Consider the following 19,279-nt stretch of genomic DNA (forward strand, 5'->3'; position numbering starts at 1 on the left):
AATGATTTTAGAAATTCTGATGGAATGTTATCTATCCCTTCTGCCTTATTTGTTCTCAAGTCCTCCAATGCTCTTCTAAATTCTAATACTGGATCCCATATCTCTTCTAAATCAGCTCTCATCAACTGAAACCGGGACTCATCCAGTCGAGCCCAACCGATATGGTCATGAGCCCAGGAAAGGCGGTGCAGGTGATGTGGTGTTAGCAAAGGCACTAGCATCGGTCGTCTGCTGCCGTAGCCCATTACCGCCAAATTTCGCCGCTCTGTCCTAACGGATACACTCGCTGTACGTCCCCCATTGATTTGTGCCGTTATTTCACGCAGTACTGCTTCTCTGTTAGCACCGACAACTCTACGCAAACGACGCTGCTCTCCGTCGTTAAGTGAAGGCCGTCGGTCACTGAGTTGTCACTGGTGAGAGGTAATGCCTGAAGTTGGTTACTCTCAGAACAGACTTGACACTGTGGACCTCGAAATGTTAAATTACCTAACGCTTTCCGAAATGGACTGTGCCTTGGGTCTAGCGCCAATTACCGTTCCGCATTCAGCGTCTGATTCCGGTCGTGCGGCCATAATCACATAGCAAACCTCCTCGCATGAGTTACCTGAGTACAAATGACAGCTCTGTGTACCTTGTGTATGCGGTACTGTCGCCACATGTATATGTGCATGTCGCTATCCCAACACTTTGCCACCACACTGTATGTGTGCTGGACTACGACTCGCCTGTCAACAGGTTGATACGCAATGCCGAGGCAACAATGCTTCAGAAGAGATCGATTAACACGCTACGTGGTCACCGGTAAGGTGCCTCACTCAGCCGGCCAACCCAACAGGACGAAGCACGCCGTGGAGTAAGTTCCATAGAATGCTGAGCTCTAGCTGTGCATACTCTGGTATTTCTTTCTCAAGTAAAGAAGCAGTTTTGATACTTGTAGACTTATTTTGGTGACGAATGGTATCTTTTCTTTTGTTAGTGTGCTACCAAGATAGCTGAGACTTTCATTTCTTCCACTAAGTGATTCCCATATTTTTTGTTAAGTTTATTGCAAATATCGTATCTGCGGCTCCTAAGTATCGGGTGTCCGGAAAGTAAGGCCGAATTTGAATTTTGCGCCATTTTGTCATTAGATGGAAGGCAGCAGTGGTTTTTCCATGTTTGTTGTCTGTGATCCTCCCCATTAGTAGCCTTATGGGTTTTGTTGGTGAGCAGTGTTGTTTGGTGTGATACTTCAGTTTCTCCCGGCGTATTTCTTACTCGAAGAGTCCACGGGTGTACTGCCGGTCCATAGTGTCCAACGGGCATTATATTACGGTGATCAGACATGTCGCCATCGTCAGGTGCGCTGACGGACTGAGCTCCTGAGGGCGGGCGGCCGTCTTAAATCCCTTCCCCTCGCGAGGCGTTCTCTCCGCGGTCCGCGCCCGAGCGTCAGCGGTCGCCGAGACCCTGCCGTCGGCGTCTGTGGTGGCGTCAGTGTAACTGCCTCGTCCGCCCTAGTCGCCCGTTCGTTTCCTTTGCTGAGCTTCATTTTAATTAGGGTGTACAGGAAGAAAAAGCACACCGACCTGTATTTGCAAGCGGATTTCTGCCACCACTCTGCGCAGAGGAATGGGGTGCTAAAAACACTGGTTCACAGGGCGCGCACCATCTCTGACACAGAGAGTCTTCCCCAAAAGCTGGAACACTTCAAAACTGCATTCCGGAAGAACGGGCATTCGGGGGGCAGATCAGACGCGCTCTCCGCCCCACCTCTACAGTGCGGAGACGGAAGAAGCCACGGAGAAGTATGATGAAACCTGTATGATGTGCGAACACTTCTTTTATAAGTGGGCAGAACAGTTCAAGAACGATCGAACCTCAGTGACTGGCGAGCATCAGCCTGGCCGGCCAGTTGAAGTGTCAGCTCCGTCGCTTAGAACCCGCACTGGCCACATTATTCGTGAAGACCGACGAATTGCAGTTGAAAATACAGCCAAAAACGTTCCAGTAAATGCTGGTGCACTTCATATCGTTATCAGTAACAACCTCAAACACAGCAAACCAGCCGGTCGGTGTGGCCCAGTGGTTCTGGGCGCTACAGTCTGGAACCGCGCGACCGCTACGGTCGCAGGTTCGAATCCTGCCTCGGGCGTGGATGTGTGTGATGTCCTTAGGTTAGTTAGGTTTAAGTAGTTCTAAGTTCTAGGGGACTGATGACCTCAGGTGTTAAGTCCCATAGTGCTCAGAGCCATTTGAACCATTTTCCTCAACAAGATTTTAACGTGTGATGAAACCTGAGTTCACAATTTTGAGGCAGAGTCCAAAGGACAAAGTATCAACAAACAGTTTGTGTGGAAGTGGGTCGAACGAGAATAAAATCACTTTTTTCTCATTAGATATTAAAAAAAACTAGTTCATGATTGAGACAAGTGTATTAATACTGGCGGAGATTATGTTCAGGAGTAGTAAAAGTCTAATTTTGTAAAAATTTCTTACTTTTTCTGCATGCCTGTCTCTTTAATTATTGAATGTCCCTCGTATATTACCTGTCCTTCCCTCTCGTGGATACCTACGTTCCCGAGATTTTCAAACACTGAAAGTTGCGTCTTTAACTGGCACTTTCAGTTTTTGTGTAACTTGCATTCAGTTAACTCATGAACTCATCTCTGCTGATACGTTGCAAAGATGCTCCGTTGCCAGTGTCGATAAATACAGTCTAGATTCTTTGACTTGTCTGTCTCTGAGATGTTGTGGAGGAAGCGTGGTCACCTTTGACCTCTTCCGGGCGCTTTCAGTGAACTAGCTGGCCGGCGGTTGAAAGTGCTTCCTCAGACACAGCTTTGAAACACACTTGTTGGGGGAGGCTTGTTATCAATGGTCGAAAGGTCACATGCTGAGTGGCCAGTTTCCAGTCATTGGTTAGAACGTTTCGTTTACTTCAAGGGGTTGCACATAGGCAAGATTATGAACTCATTCCTTCCTCGTGTGTTTGTATCAAAATGGTTCAAATTTCTCTAAGCATTATGGGATTTAACATCTGAGGTCATCAGTCCCCTAGACTTAGAACTACTTAAACCTAACTAACCGAAGGACAGCACACACATCCATGCCCGAGGCAGGATTCGAACCTGCGACCGTAGCAGCCGCGTGGTTCCGGACTGAAGCGCCCAGAACCGCTCGGTCACAGCAGCCGGCTGTGTTTGAATCCCACGCAATATATTCAGTAATTTCGCGTATTAAACTTGTTGTTCATTGCTAAGCTGAGATAATAATCAGGCAATTTCGTCACTCTCCCGCTGTCCTTCTTGAAGTTGTGCATACATATATGTGTTCGACTTAAGGCTGCATGTGTATCTTGAACGCCAAGTGGCCTATCTGATTTGAAACCAATATAAAATTTGATTACTTTCGTTGCTTCTCATTTCGATTTTCCTAAGTCATTTATCGAACATTTGATGTATTTTGATGCTTCCTTTATCTGACTGCCGCACATGGTGATTCTAACTTAGTTTTCGCCTATTTCTGGTAATGAATATACCTTCTCTGCGTGCAAATTTTTCACCTGTGGGGGTTAAATCTTAACGACGGTGGCTCGGTGAAGAATTGCTGTAGCATATTCTTTAAAATATCTGTGATCATGTTCCTTGAAACTAATTTTCAGAGTATTTAATCGATGTGTTCAGCACTATGCAATACTAAAAGTATATTCAATTGTTTCGAACCGCATCATCATTCCTATAACATATAGAAATGTTATCAGGAGTTCGTCACTTGCATGTATGATCGTTGTGATTACCAAAATGGTTCAAATGGCTCTGAACACTATGAGACTTAACATCTGAGGTCATCAGTCCCCTAGACTTAGAACTACTTAAACCTAAGTAAGCTAAGGACATCACACACATCCATGCCCGAGGCAGGATTCGAACCTGCGACCGTAGCTGCAGCGCGGTTCCGGACTGAAGCGCCCAGAACCGCTCGGTCACAGCAGCCGGCTGTGCTTGTATCCCACGGAATATATTCAGTAATTTCGCGTATTAAACTTGTTCTTAGATGCTAAGGTGAGCTAATAACCAGGCAATTTCGTCACTCTCCCGCTGTCCTTCTTGAAGTTGTGCATACATATATGTGTTCGACTTAAGGCTGCATGTGTATCTTGAATGCCAAGTGGCCTATCTGATTTGAAACCAATATAAAATTTGATTACATTCGTTGCTTCTAGTTTCGATTTTCCTAAGTCATTTATCGAACATTTGATGTATTTTGATGCTTTCTTTATCTGACTTAGTTTTCGCCTGTTTCTGGTAATGAATATACCTTCTCTGCGTGCAAATTTTTCACCTTTGGGGGTTAAATCTTAACGACGGTGGCTCGGTGAAGAATTGCTGTAGCATATTCTTTAAAATATCTGTGATCATGTTCCTTGAAACTAATTTTCAGAGTATTTAATCGATGTGTTCAGTACTATGCAATACTAAAAGTATATTCAATTGTTTCGAACCGCATCATCATTCCTATAACATATAGAAATGTTATCAGGAGTTCGTCACTTGCATGTATGATCGTTGTGATTACCAAAATGGTTCAAATGGCTCTGAACACTATGGGACTTAACATCTGAGGTCATCAGTCCCCTAGACTTAGAACTACTTAAACCTAAGTAAGCTAAGGACATCACACACATCCATGCCCGAGGCAGGATTCGAACCTGCGACCGTAGCTGCAGCGCCTAGAACCGCTCAGCCACAGCGGCCAGCGTTGTGATTACAGAAAGGGGCCCAGTCTCGCATCGGACAGTGGTCGGCTATGAGTATGTCTGTTACAAGTATTCAGTTCGATACGATATTTCGAAAAAAAGAAGTAAGGAAGGTTAGGGTTCGATGTCCCGTCGCTATCGATGTCGGTATAGCCGGAGCACGAGAACTGAATATTTCAAACATGAGGAAGGAAATCAGCTGTGCCCGTTCAAAGCCACCGCCGCAGAGTCTGCCTGGAGCGATTTAGGGAAATCATCAGAAACAGGATATTTTGAGTAATTTTCACATTGATTGATGTTTAATTATATGTACTATGCCTGCCATCCATTAGTTTGTGTGAGTTTGAGCTAGTTCTTTACAAGTCAGATAGCGCTAGAACTTTTAATTATTGGTCATGAGTTTGTGTATAACAAGGTGTAGCTTCAGTACACCAAAGTGCAATCATACAACTTGAGTTAGTTGCCACATTTCTAAAAAAGCAGCTACCTGCAATCTCGCACCATTTTACGTTGTCGAACTTTTTCTCTACGTGAACAAGAGGTGTGACATTATTTTTATTTTTCGCAATGTTTGTCTCTGTCATCAAGCGCAGTCTCAAAACTGCCTCTCTGGTGCCTTTATCTTTCCTATCGGGCATATTTGTGTGTCGTCCTTACCGTAAATTAGTTCAAGTTAGATTAAATAGTGCATAAGCGTAGGGACCGATGACCTCAGCAGTTTGGTCCCATAAGACCTTACCACAAATTTCCTTTCTTAGAGCCAAACTGACCGTCATCTAGCAACTCCTCAAATCTCATTTCCTTAAAAAAGAAATTAAAAAATTAAACTCTGCCCGAATAAGACACGAAGGCCCGACAGAACCGACCAGTCTCTGTGTCATCCTCAGCACACAAGCATCGTTGGATGCGGATATGGAGGGTCATGTGGTCAGCACACCGCCCTCCCTGCCGCATGTCAGTTTACGAGACCGGAGCCGCGACTTCTCGATCAAGTAGGTCCTCAGTTTGCCTCCCCGCTTGCCAACAGAGATCGGCAGACCGGACGGTCTCCCATCCAAGTGCTAACTCAACCCGACAGCGCTTAACTTCGTTGTCTTTTCCTTTATCTTCCTGTAATTATTCTTCAGTCTGACATAGCACAGTAATATCGGCAGCGAATCTTGTCGCTGATACCATTTCACCCTCAGTATTAATACCTCTTCCGAACCTCCTAATTATTTCCTTCATCTTGTAGCTACTCGTTTCGTATCAATTTCTTTACTTTCTTCCCCTATTAACTTTTGATATTCCATTACCGTCAAATGGTTCAAATGGCTCTAAGCACTATGGGACTTAACATCTGAGGTCATCAGTCCCCTAGAGTTAGAACTACTTAACTAACCTAAGGACATCCATGCCCGAGGCAGGATTCGAGCCAGCGACCGCAGCAGTCAATTACCGTCATTAGCGTGTGCTGAGATACGCTCGTTAGAGCGAGTCCATATTAGAGGAAACTTGTAAAGATGGCAGAGATCACGATCCGTATTTGATAGGAGCTTCTTTCTCTACGTGTAGTGGTAGTTCGAGATAAGACCCCGCCCCGCTCCGCGCTGCCTGTATGAAAACCGTGGGTTCCCGCCTCGCTAAGTGGTCTACTTAGGAGGTGAGCCGCCCCCAGCCAAACAGCTTTCACTGCCCCCAGGTAGCGTCGCGTGCTGGCGCCGCCTCCCTGCGCGTGACGGCTATCGGGCGAGAGTCGCATTCCGCGCGGACCGGAACGCCATGTAGCTGTTCCAGGCGAGACTTACCATTGCAGACCAAGCAGCCTCAGTCTCCCATCTGTACCGCAAAGCCCAGGAAACTGGCGAGCAATTCCTTGAGTGAGAAATCGCAAGTTCTGTCTATAGTAAGGCTCATCTCAAAGTGTTGTGTTAAAAATTATGACAGGAAAAATATTAGCTGCTAATGACTCACCACGTGCATGAGGAGAGCGACAGAAAATGAGTGTCCTAGAGGTGTAGAGATCAACCTTCTTTCTTTCTTTCCTTCGCTACTGCCTGTAGCCCGCATTGTGCGCAGGGTCGGCAGGGTTATTACAGAATTGGCATGGTTAATTTTAAAGGGTGGCCGGATGCCCTTCTTGCCGCCACCCCATACCGCCTGAGACGGAATTAGAGTACCCCAACTGTCTGCGTCTAGTGTAAACCGTGAAATAGAGTGAATGTGTTTCAAAGGTCTGCGAGTCGTGTAACTGAGGCGGGACGTGGGGACCAGCCCGGTATTCACCTAGGAAGATGTGGAAAACCGCCTAAAAACCACATCCAGGCTGGCCGGCACACCGGCCGTCGTCGCTAATCCACCGGGCGGATTCGACCCGGCGCCGGTGCGCCTCCCCGAGTCCAGGAAGCAGCGCGTTAGCGCTCTCGGCTATCCTGCCGTGTAGAGATCACTCTTCTACGGGATGTATTTATTACCCTCCACAAAATTCACATCACCGACATTCAAGAAACGTTCCAAACAAAGCAGTAAGTTTCACCTTCAACATCGAATGAGAAACAGCGCGCCACCATGATCACAAAGGTTCGTACCATCGAGATCGAAGAGTTACAAACCGTGCAGTATCTTCAGTGAGGAATCCACGCTTAAAGAATGCGCAATTAGAAGCAGCCTGTCTTGGGAATTACAGTGAAACTCGCTATCCTATAAGGCATAGCTGCAAACAGTACCATAATATGTTTTATGTTGTTGTTGTTGTGGTCTTCAGTCCTGAGACTGGTTTGATGCAGCTCTCCATGCTACTCTATCCTGTGCAAGCTTTTTCATCTCCCAGTAACTACTGCAACCTACATCCTTCTGAATCTGCTTAGTGTATTCATCTCTTGGTCTCCCTCTACGATTTTTACCCTCCACGCTGCCCTCCAATACTAAATTGGTGATCCCTTGATGCCTCAGAACATGTCCTACCAACCGATCCCTTCTTCTGGTCAAGTTGTGCCACAAACTTCTCTTCTCCCCAATCCTATTCAATACTTCCTCATTAGTTATGTGATCTACCCATCTAATCTTTAGCATTCTTCTGTAGCACCACATTTCGAAAGCTTCTATTCTCTTCTTATCCAAACTATTTATCGTCCATGTTTCACTTCCATACATGGCTACACTCCATACGAATACTTTCAGAAATGACTTCCTGACACTTAAATCAATACTGGATATTAACAAATTTCTCTTCTTCAGAAACGCTTTCCTTGCCATTGCCAGCCTACATTTTATATCCTCTCTACTTCGACCATCATCAGTTATTTTGCTCCCCAAATAGCAAAACTCCTTTACTACTTTAAGTGCCTCATTTCCTAATCTAATTCCCTCAGCATCACCCGACTTAATTAGACTACATTCCATTATCCTTGTTTTGCTTTTGTTGATGTTCATCTTATATCCTCCTTTCAAGACACTGTCCATTCCATTCAACTGCTCTTCCAAGTCCTTTGCTGTCTCTGACAGAATTACAATATCATCAGCGAACCTCAAAGTTTTTATTTCTTCTCCATGAATTTTAATACCTACTCCAAATTTTTCTTTTGTTTCCTTTACTGCTTGCTCAATATACAGATTGAACAACATCGGGGAGAGGCTACAACCCTGTCTTACTCCCTTCCCAACCACTGCTTCCCTTTCATGCCCCTCGACTCTTATAACTGCCATCTGGTTTCTGTACAAATTGTAAATAGCCTTTCGCTCCCTGTATTTTACCCCTACCACCTTTAGAATCTGAAAGAGAGTATTCCAGTCAACATTGTCAAAAGCTTTCTCTAAGTCTACAAATGCTAGAAACGTAGGTTTGCCTTTCCTTAATCTTTCTTCTAAGATAAGTCGTAAGGTCAGTATTGCCTCACGTGTTCCAGTGTTTCTACGGAATCCAAACTGATCTTCCCCGAGGTTGGCTTCTACTAGTTTTTCCATTCGTCTGTAAAGAATTCGTGTTAGTATTTTGCAGCTGTGACTTATTAAGCTGATAGTTCGGTAATTTTCACATCTGTCAACACCTGCTGTCTTTGGGATTGGAATTATTATATTCTTCTTGAAGTCTGAGGGTATTTCGCCTGTTTCATACATCTTGCTCACCAGATGGTAGAGTTTTGTCAGGACTGGCTCTCCCACGGCCGTCAGTAGTTCCAATGGAATATTGTCTACTCCGGGGGCCTTGTTTCGACTCAGGTCTTTCATTGCTCTGTCAAACTCTTCACGCAGTATCATATCTCCCATTTCATCTTCATCTGCATCCTCTTCCATTTCCATAATATTGTCCTCAAGTACATCGCCCTTGTATAGACCCTCTATATACTCCTTCCACCTTTCTGCTTTCCCTTCTTTGCTCAGAACTGGGTTTCCATCTGAGCTCTTGATATTCATACAAGTCGTTCTCTTATCTCCAAAGGTCTCTTTAATTTTCCTGTAGGCGGTATCTATCTTACCCCTAGTGATATAGGCCTCTACATCCTTACATTTGTCCTCTAGCCATGCCTGCTTAGCCATTTTGCACTTCCTGTCGATCTCATTTTTGAGACGTTTGTATTCCCTTTTGCCTGTTTCACTTACTGCATTTTTATATTTTCTCCTTTCATCAATTAAATTCAATATTTCTTCTGTTACCCAAGGATTTCTACTAGCCCTCGTCTTTTTACCTACTTGATCCTCTGCTGCTGTCACTACTTCATCCCTCAAAGCTACCCATTCTTCTTCTACTGTATTTAATTCCTCCATTCCTGTCAATTGCTCCCTTATGCTCTCCCTGAATCTCTGTACAACCTCTGGTTCTTTTAGTTTATCCAGGTCCCATCTCCTTAAATTCCCACCTTTTTGCAGTTTCTTCAGTTTTAATCTACAGGTCATAACCAATAGATTGTGGTCAGAGTCCACATCTGCCCCTGGAAATGTCTTACAATTTAAAACCTGGTTCCTAAATCTCTGTCTTACCATTATATAATCTATCTGATACCTTTTAGTATCTCCAGGGTTCTTCCATGTATACAACCTTCTTTCATGATTCTTAAACCAAGTGTTAGCTATGATTATGTTGTGCTCTGTGCAAAATTGTACCAGGCGGCTTCCTCTTTCATTTCTGTCCCCCAATCCATATTCACCTACTATGTTTCCTTCTCTCCCTTTTCCTACACTCGAATTCCAGTCACCCATGACTATTAAATTTTCGTCTCCCTTCACAATCTGAATAATTTCTTTTATTTCATCATATATTTCTTCAATTTCTTCGTCATCTGCAGAGCTAGTTGGCATATAAACTTGTACTACTGTAGTAGGTGTGGGCTTCGTATCTATCTTGGCCACAATAATGCGTTCACTATGCTGTTTGTAGTAGCTTACCCGCATTCCTATTTTCCTATTCATTATTAAACCTACTCCTGCATTACCCCTATTTGATTTTGTGTTTATAACCCTGTAGTCACCTGACCAGAAGTCTTGTTCCTCCTGCCACCGAACTTCACTAATTCCCACTATATCTAACTTCAACCTATCCATTTCCCTTTTTAAATTTTCTAACCTACCTGCCCGATTAAGGGATCTGACATTCCACGCTCCGATCCGTAGAACGCCAGTTTTCTTTCTCCTGATAACGACATCCTCTTGAGTAGTCCCCGCCCGGAGATCCGAATGGGGGACTATTTTACCTCCGGAATATTTTACCCAAGAGGACGCCATCATCATGTAATCATACAGTAAAGCTGCATGCCCTCGGGAAAAATTACGGCTGTAGTTTCCCCTTGCTTTCAGCCGTTCGCAGTACCAGCACAGCATGGCCGTTTTGGTTTATATGTTTTATAGGCACGGAAAAAACAAACATCCAGTGGCTGACTCCGTCCAGTGGTTCTAGGGGGTATGAACAGCAATGCCACACGCTTTGAAGGAGGGACAGTTTGCTCTAAGGGAGCACGATTTTTGCACACAGACCAGGAATCAAGAAAAAGCAAGTTATTTTGACCGGCTAGTGGTCAAAAACACTGCTCATGCTATAGTTATAATTAAATGAAACAACAAATTTATTGTTACCAGTTACTGTTTATTTATCTGCACGACGCGTTTCAAAGGTTTAAACCTCCATCATCAGGTGGATTTACATTTGTTAGTATGACATTTGTATGTGTGTGTGTGTATATGTGTGTGTGCGTGTGTGTGTGTGTGTGTTGTGTTACGGTTTTTTGGAGGAACTTGTGGCACTGTCTAGTGGAGAAACAAAACATTATTTCAGAGCATGGTTTTGTGTTTCTTTTGACAAAAAATTAAACGTGTATCTAACGGTAAACATAAAATAAGTAAAATAAAGTACGTCCACTGGTCACAGGTTCCTTTCACTGTCGTAACACATCACGTGCGTATTGTCATATTTTGTAAAGAAATATAGCGTCGGAAACTATTGGATGCATGGATCGTATAGCAGAAGAGAAAACATTATCACAAAGAATATACGTACTAACAACATTATTACAGAATGAATTTTAAAGAATTTGGAGGTGCTGTTTTGAGGTGTCGAATACATTTCTTGGAATAAATACTTCAGGTGGTATATAAATCCGATTTTGACGAGTTAAAATAGCTTAAACTTCATACTCGTGTATACAATCAGGTGAGGTGTTACAATAATCATATTGGCAACAGCGGTATAATTATACACAAATAACGATTTTAGTTGGGATTCATAGATAGATATGAAAGGCTGGAGGCAGAGGGGGAGGAAGAGATAGAGAAAGTGAGAGGGAGAGAGGGGGTGGAAAGAGTGACTGTATGAGAGCAAACTTTGCACGGTAAGGGGTCTTAAGATTATATCTGTTACATGTAATAACTATCTAAAGGTTGACGGAGTTCATTGGTTAATGCTTAAAAATACACATAACGCTTAAAAATATACATAATGATTAAAAATATACATTTACCACATTTCACTGGAGACGGGATTTGTGGCTCCCTATCCGAAAAGTATGATGAACTACATGGTTCGACAACTGCTTCAATATAACTTTCACTTCTTGGGAACGTATCGTCATAATTGCACTTCTCATGATCATTGTCCACACGGTCGAGTTTATACACCACGCCAACCGGTGTGGCCGAGCGTTTCTAGGTGTTTCAGTCTGGAACAGCGCGACCGCAACGGTCGCAGGTTCGAATCCTGCCTCGGGCATAGATGTGTTTGATGTCCTTAGGTTAGTTAGGTTTAAGTAGTTCTAAATTCTAGGGGACTGATGACCTCAGATGTTATGTCCCATAGTGCTCAGAGCCATTTGAACCATTTTTTTGTACGACACCACACATTCCACTGACTCATCTTGCGGAAACGCTAATGCACTCAAGCGCCAAAGGAACTGATATAGGCATGCGTATTCGAATAGAGAGATATGTAAACAAGTAGAATACGACGCTGTGGTCGTCAACGCCCATATGAAACAAGTGTCTGGCGCAGTTGTTAGATCGGTTACTGTTGCTACAGCGGCAAGTTATCAAGATTTCAGTGAGTTTGGTGTTAGAGTTGGCGCAAGAGTGATGGGACACAGCATCTCCTAGCTACCGATGAAATGGGGGATTTTCCCGTCCGACCATTTCACGAGTGCAGCGTGAATATCATGTATCCGGTAAAACATCAAATTTCCGACAAAGCTGCGGCCGGAAAAAGGTCTTGCAGGAACGGTACCAATGGCGACTGCAGAGAATCGTTCAACGTGACAGAAATGCAACCTTTCGGAAAACTGCTACAAATTTCAATTCTGGGCCATCAACAAGTGTCACCCTGTGAAAAATTCAACGAAACATTATCGATGGACTTTCGGAGCCGATAGACCACTCGTGTCCCCTTGATGACTGCACGACACAAAGCTTTAAGCCTCGCTTTGGCCCGTCAACATCATTGGACTGTTGATGACTGGAAACATGTTGCCTGGTCGTACGAGTCTCGTTTCAAATTGTATCGAGAGGATGTATGTGTACGGGTATGGAGGCAAGCTCATGAATCCGTGGACCCTGCATGTCAGCAGCAGACTGGCCAAGCTGGTCGAGCCTGTGTAATTTGGTGGGGCATGTGCAGTTTGAGTGCCGTGGGACGTCTACGTACGACTCTGACAGGTGACACGTACGTAAGCATCCTGACCAGCTGCATCCATTCATGTCCACTGTGCATCCCGACGGACTTGAGCAGTTCCAGCAGAACAATGCGTAACCCCACACGTTCGGAATTAGTACAGTAACACTCTCTGGGCTTAAACACTTCCGCTGGCCACAACACTTCCCAGACATGAGCATATCTGGGATGATTTGCAACGTGCTGTTCAGAAGAGATCTCGACCACATTGTACTCTTACCAATTTTGGCAAAGCCCTGCAGGATTCAAGGTGTCAGTTCCCTGCAGCGGTACTCAGACGTTAGTCGAGTCCATGCCACGTCGTGTTGCGACACTTCTGCGTGCTGGCGGGGGCCCTACAAGAAATGATACGGGTGTACCAGGTTCTTTGGCTCTTCAGTGTATTGCATTTGCCGGTTCTTTCTGATTCTGCGAAATTCCTTGGGTTCCTTTCTGTCTAAATGTCAACTTCGGCAACTGTTGTTGTAGATATAGGGCAAAGTTTGCTTTGTTTATCGATTCCATAGCTCTGCTTTGATTCAACACCACTAGTACCGTATCACTGTGGTGAGTTACTCGTCTACTGAGCAGTTCAGCCACGCTCCGTAGCCTCATGCTGTGTTCACAGTTGGGTACCTCCATTCCCGCCCCCGGTGCTGTTAGCATCCAACATTGTGATTGCATGGCACTCAACATGTGGGGCGTCGAATGATGTAAACAACAATGGCTTTTTGCGACCTCGCACTCAAGGGGTTCCTTCTGAGACTACTGCCCACACGTATTCCTACTGGCAAGGGACGCAACTAACTACATCCATACCATTCTGATATACAGGATCTCTACATGAAACCTGAATTTCCATATTCAGCTAAAAAAGAAAGCTGTGAGACATGCTTACTTGCAGTTTGCGGCATCGCCTAAAGCAACTCAAAAAAGTTTTGTATTTCTTTTTCTAAATGATTCCCTTCCCTTTTGTTTCGGGTGCTAAATGTTTACCAAAAATGAATACAGCTCATTGTGTGGTGAGCTACGCTGAAACGAAATCTCCCACTGGTGTCAAAGCTGGTGTCAAAGAAGTTTCCGACGTGTATTTCAGGGGGAGCGACCAGATGTGAAGGCGGCTATAGCCTGTTTGGACAAATTTCTAGCCACAAAGAGTGTAAACAGACTCAGGGTCTGTCTGAAAACGGACATCTAATGAAACAGTATAGGAGATCAATGACACTTCCCAAAGAAGCCCATGGAAGTGAATTCGCCGAGCAACACCGGACATAAACATCCTTCGCTCAACAGGTCAGAGCAAGCTGCAAAAATCAATTCGTTTGCATGCTTAAAACACTGAAACGAAACGACTTACAACTTCGCCACGAATTTTCTGTTGGCCGCTGTCACCAAATTGGACCCCCAAATATCTAATAAACTTCGTGGTGCATTCTGGCAGTAATCCATCAGTTACAAGTACTAGTTCGTAGTTCCACCTGTGCAGCCGCCTGACGCATTAATTAGCTGTAGCAGCGAACAGCCATGTTATCTTTTTTTCACCTCTGTCAAAAACTTCGTGAGGTAGGCATATGTCGCAATATTACTATAGTTATGCCTATGGAAGTACTCATTATGATATTTTCCTTCTATTGGAAATGTATCAAAGATTATCTTTCTGAATTAAAATTGTAATTTGGTTTAACGTTATACGATGATAAGTTTTCGTACAGAAGCATGGCGGTGTCTCTATTATGAGTCCTTTCCGTGCTGGTAATACGAATCCCAAAAACAAAAGGAACCACATTCTAATCGCTCCAGTGCTTCTGTTCAGTTCTGTTTTCTTGATGCCCCGTATAGAGTTCATGCGAAGGAGAAAACAAAAAAGAAAAATTTTGGATATACGAGACAGGCACTATCAGAGAAAAGAATGGGCTAAAGAAGGCAGAAAACCTGATATCTGTACCTAGAGCAACCCTACAAAGGCTCTTTCGTTCTGACTTGCCTTTCGAAGAAGCAGTTAGAGGAAAGGCTGCAAGAAAGCCAATTCTCTCTGCTGATATGGAAGACGACCTTATTAAATATTTAATTATAATTTAATCTAAATCCTATGGCTCACAAGAGATGATGTGCGGCGTGTAGCTTTTCAGTTATGCGAGAGAAATGGAGTCTCACATACATTCAGTGGTGAAGTTGCAGGACGGGCTTGGTTTGACCATTTCATGAACCCCCAGGGAAGTGTCCTGTCTATCCTAAAACCTGCACCAACTTCACTGTCCAGTGCTGACGGTAGCACTAGGTAGCCGTAAACACATTTTTTAACATTCTGGAGGCTGGGCTTGATAAACATAAGTACCGACCCGATTGTATATTCAGTGTGGATGAAAGAGGTATATCGATCGCGCAAAGTAAGGCTCCTCGAGCGATCGGTCTTAGAGGCAACCGGCAGGTTGGTGCTTTAAGTGCTGCTGAGAGAGAGAGAGTCATTGTTGCGTGTTGTATGAGTGCCCCAGGAACATTTACCCCACCGCTGTTCATTTTCCCGTGGAAAGACATGGAAGAGATTTTAATGAAAGGAGCCCAACTTGATGCCATTGGAATATGCGATCCGACTGAGTGGATTCAGGGAAATCTATTTACAGACCAAACACTTTATTAAGAACACCAGGCCGCAGCAGAAAATCCTGTTTCCCTAATGCCTGGTGGCCGTAAGATACACACATGTCGAGGAGTGGAATGGTCAAACCAGGCCCGTCCTGCATCTTCACCACTGAATGAATGTGAGATTCCATTTTTCTCGCGTAACTGGAAAGCTACACGCCGCACACATATATCGAGGTTGTTGGTCTTGCCAGAAATAATATTGTTACCATCGTAAGCCACTCATAGAACACATAAAATGCAATCCTTGAGCAAAATATTTATGGATCCATTGAAACACTACTACACTCAAAGTATTCGATAGTGGATGCGCCATAATGACAGACCACTTCGGCCATATGACGTTTGAGAACTGTTTGGCAAACTGGAATAACTGCTGTCAGTGGTATTAGAGTGTCAGAAACTTATCCCTGCTACCGGTTGATTTTTGAAGAAGCCGATTTTGTTTCCTCTGGGGGCAACGTGGAACAGTTAGATCTACAACGTTTCCAACACAACAACAGAATGATTTCTGCAATGATACAACTGTTATTCATTTTTCCGAAGAAGTAAAATCGAAGAATTCTTCTGTCGGTACCTCAAATAACTCCAACCAGAATGCTTTGCCGTGTGCCAGTGATGCAGAAGAAGCTCGTCCCATAACTACGAACTACATAAGTACCAACATTGGTGGTTTACGATGGTCGACACCCATCGAGTGGTCAAGTCAACACTAACGCTTCATTAGTGGCCGTAATAGGGCTATCGTTAGCCACGGTCGAAATATGAGTCCTCAAGGATGGTGAGAGGAACAGGGTGTCGGCGCTAGTGCCGGGGAGTCGTGGTGCCAATGTTTTGTAATCCAGCGACTGTGTAGCGATGAGCTTCCATTTCGGCATGAGACGCCTTGCCTTCTCGCGCATGGAAGTCTTGAGAGTGGCCATGTCCGTTTCCTCGAGGAGGGTAACTACGTTCGTGAGGGGAGGATCATGCAGGCTCCACTGAAGCACCTTATTCTGCAGGCGTCTGCAGAGTCTGTATCCGGGAGGCACTAATCGTAGCCCGCGTAGTGGAGCCATAGGTGAGGGAAGGGTGGACAACCATCCAGTACAGCCAGAGCTTGGTGTCGAGGTTTAGTTACCTGCTGTTGAACATTGGGTACAACGCCTTTATCAGTTTGTGTCCATTTCGGGTGACGTATTGTGCATGAAGATGGAAGAGCAGTTTTTTATCCATCCGGACACCGAGATATTTCGTATCAGGGAACCCTGGAACTTGGACGCCTGCAATAATGATGTTGTAGCGGAGGATTGGACGTTCAGTGAATCTGTGAAATAGACGGCCGTAGTTTTGGTGCCATTGAGGGCAATCTTGTTTGAACGACAACAGGTAAATGATGATGATGATGATGTTTGGTTTGTGGGGCACTCAACTGCGTGGTTATCAGCGCCCGAACAAATTTCCAACCTTTGCCCAGTCCAAACTCGCCGCTTTCGTGAATGATGATGAAATGATGAGGACAACACAAACACCCAGGTGAAAATCCCTGACCCCGCCGGGAATCGAACCCGGGACCCCGTGGTCGGGAAGCGAGAACACGACCGCGAGACGACGAGCTGTGGACACCAGGTAACTGTCGCGTCCACCTGCCTCTGGAGGCGAGCAATGAGCTGGTCCGCGTTGAAGGCGGATGTATAGAGCGCCGCATGATCGGCGTATTGCGCGAGGTGGCAGTGTGGAATGACTGGCATATCATAACATAAACGTTGAAGAGGAAGCGAGGCAACAGGATATTGATGATTCACAACGATAACTTTATACCAATGTTGGCGCAAAGATGCATGTGCAAAGGCAGCTGCTACATGAGCGACCTCTGTCGAGTTTCGTGCCCACTTCGACTACTGCTTCTTCCACGGCGCGCAGGCGCATGCGTAATGTGATACTACATGCCCGCTCTGTGCCGGAATGCGTGTTCGCGAAGTTAAAATTCAGATGCCAAAACTGATAAAATTAAGTATCACGAGACGTGTCACTAACCATGAAAACTTTCTAAAGGTATTGAGGAAATCACTGGGTTTCACGTCTTATCAACTTGAAAGCTGCCATAAAATTAATAAGATCTTTCGTGAAACGTATTTCCAGCGATTCCTTAATAACGAGTCCCAGAAGGATCTCGTCAAGGTTTCCGTAGCAAGACTTCCGTAGCAGGATAATCCATGAATCGTCCTGTGCAGATATAATCTTCGGTTATGACTGACTTACAGGGCTGCGAAAGGCGAGGGTGGCGAACACGTTAAAGAATCGGTGGAAATACGTTTACCGGAAGATCAATAATCGTGATGGCGACTTCGAACTGGGTAAGGAGTGGGACCCGGTGATTCCATGCTGGGATCTTTCTTATAGTGCGCAGATATAATTTGCACTCTGATGCTGGTCTAGTGACTTCTCTCAATCCTGTCCCCCCCCCCCCCAGGGATCCGAATGGAGGACTTAAAGAAGCGGATAATTTAGAACTCAGAAAAGCCATGGGGTTCTCACGGGAAAAAGGTTTCCCGTTGCCCTCAACTGACCTCCAATTGCTGTTGTTCGCTGACAGTTTCCCACTGGTGTTGGTTACCCAACCTTCCTCTGATCTGTTCGGCAGGTAGGAAGTTGGAGAACCGAGGTGACAGAGGCTAAGAGAACTCCCTTGCTCAGTTTTTGTAATCGCGTGTCACCCCCATTGTTTTGCGAGAGTTCCAAGGTGTTCGCAAAGACTCGCCCAGGTCATCTCCTGTGTCTAGTACCAACAGTAAAATTTGGAGATGGTTGTGTTACGGTGCGGTCGTGTTTTCCGTGGAGGGGGCTTGCACCCCTTGTTGTTTTGCGTGGCGCTATCACAGCACAGTCCTACATTGATGTTTTAAGCACCTTCTTGCTTCCCACTGTGGAAGAGAAATTCGTGGATGTTGACTGCGTCTTTTAACACGCTCGAGCACCTGTTCATAATGCACTTCCTCTGGCGGAGTGGTTACACGATAATAACATCCCTGTAATGGAGTGGCTCGCACAGAGTCCTGACCTGAATCCTACAGAACACCTTTGGGATGTTTTGGAACACTGAATTCGTGCGAGGACTCACCGACCGACGTCGATATCTCTCCTTAGTGCAGCACTACGTGAAGAATGGGCTGCCATTCTCCAAGAAACCTTCAAGCACCTGATTGAACGTATGCCTGCGAGAGTGGCAGCTGTCATCAAGGCTAAGGGTGGGCCAACAGCGTACAGAATTCCAGCAGACGAGGTCGGCCTGTACACTTTAGTGTTGTACGTGTCTCTTCACTTTTCCACTTCACTATCACATCGGAAACAGTGGATCTAAGAATGTTCAGGAGTGTGGAAATCTCGCATCCAGACGTATGACACAAGTGACAGCCAATCACCTGACCACGTTCGAAGTCCGTGAGTTCCCCGGAGCGCCCCATTTTGCTCTCTCACGTTGTCTAATGACTACTGAGGTCGCTGATACAGAGTACCTGTCAGTAGATGGCAGCACAATGCCGCTAATATGAAAAACGTACGGTTTGGGGGTGTTCGGATACTTTTCATCACATAGAGTAAGTGTATCATGTAGGAATGACCGAATTACTGAATAGTCAACATTATTGGAACTCTCTAACGCATCAGCTCTGCAGTGTGAAAATCCGCATTAATATGCGCTAATGAAAACACGTATGGTTATACGAAGTATGCAAGTCATAAAATGGGATGGGGTCTGATTAGGAAAGACAGTAAAAGACACTTATGAGCATTACAGCTGATGGTAGTATTGTAAT

This window comes from Schistocerca americana, chromosome 9 (genome assembly GCF_021461395.2).
Source record: "Schistocerca americana isolate TAMUIC-IGC-003095 chromosome 9, iqSchAmer2.1, whole genome shotgun sequence".
Classification (NCBI taxonomy): Eukaryota; Metazoa; Arthropoda; class Insecta; order Orthoptera; family Acrididae; genus Schistocerca; species Schistocerca americana.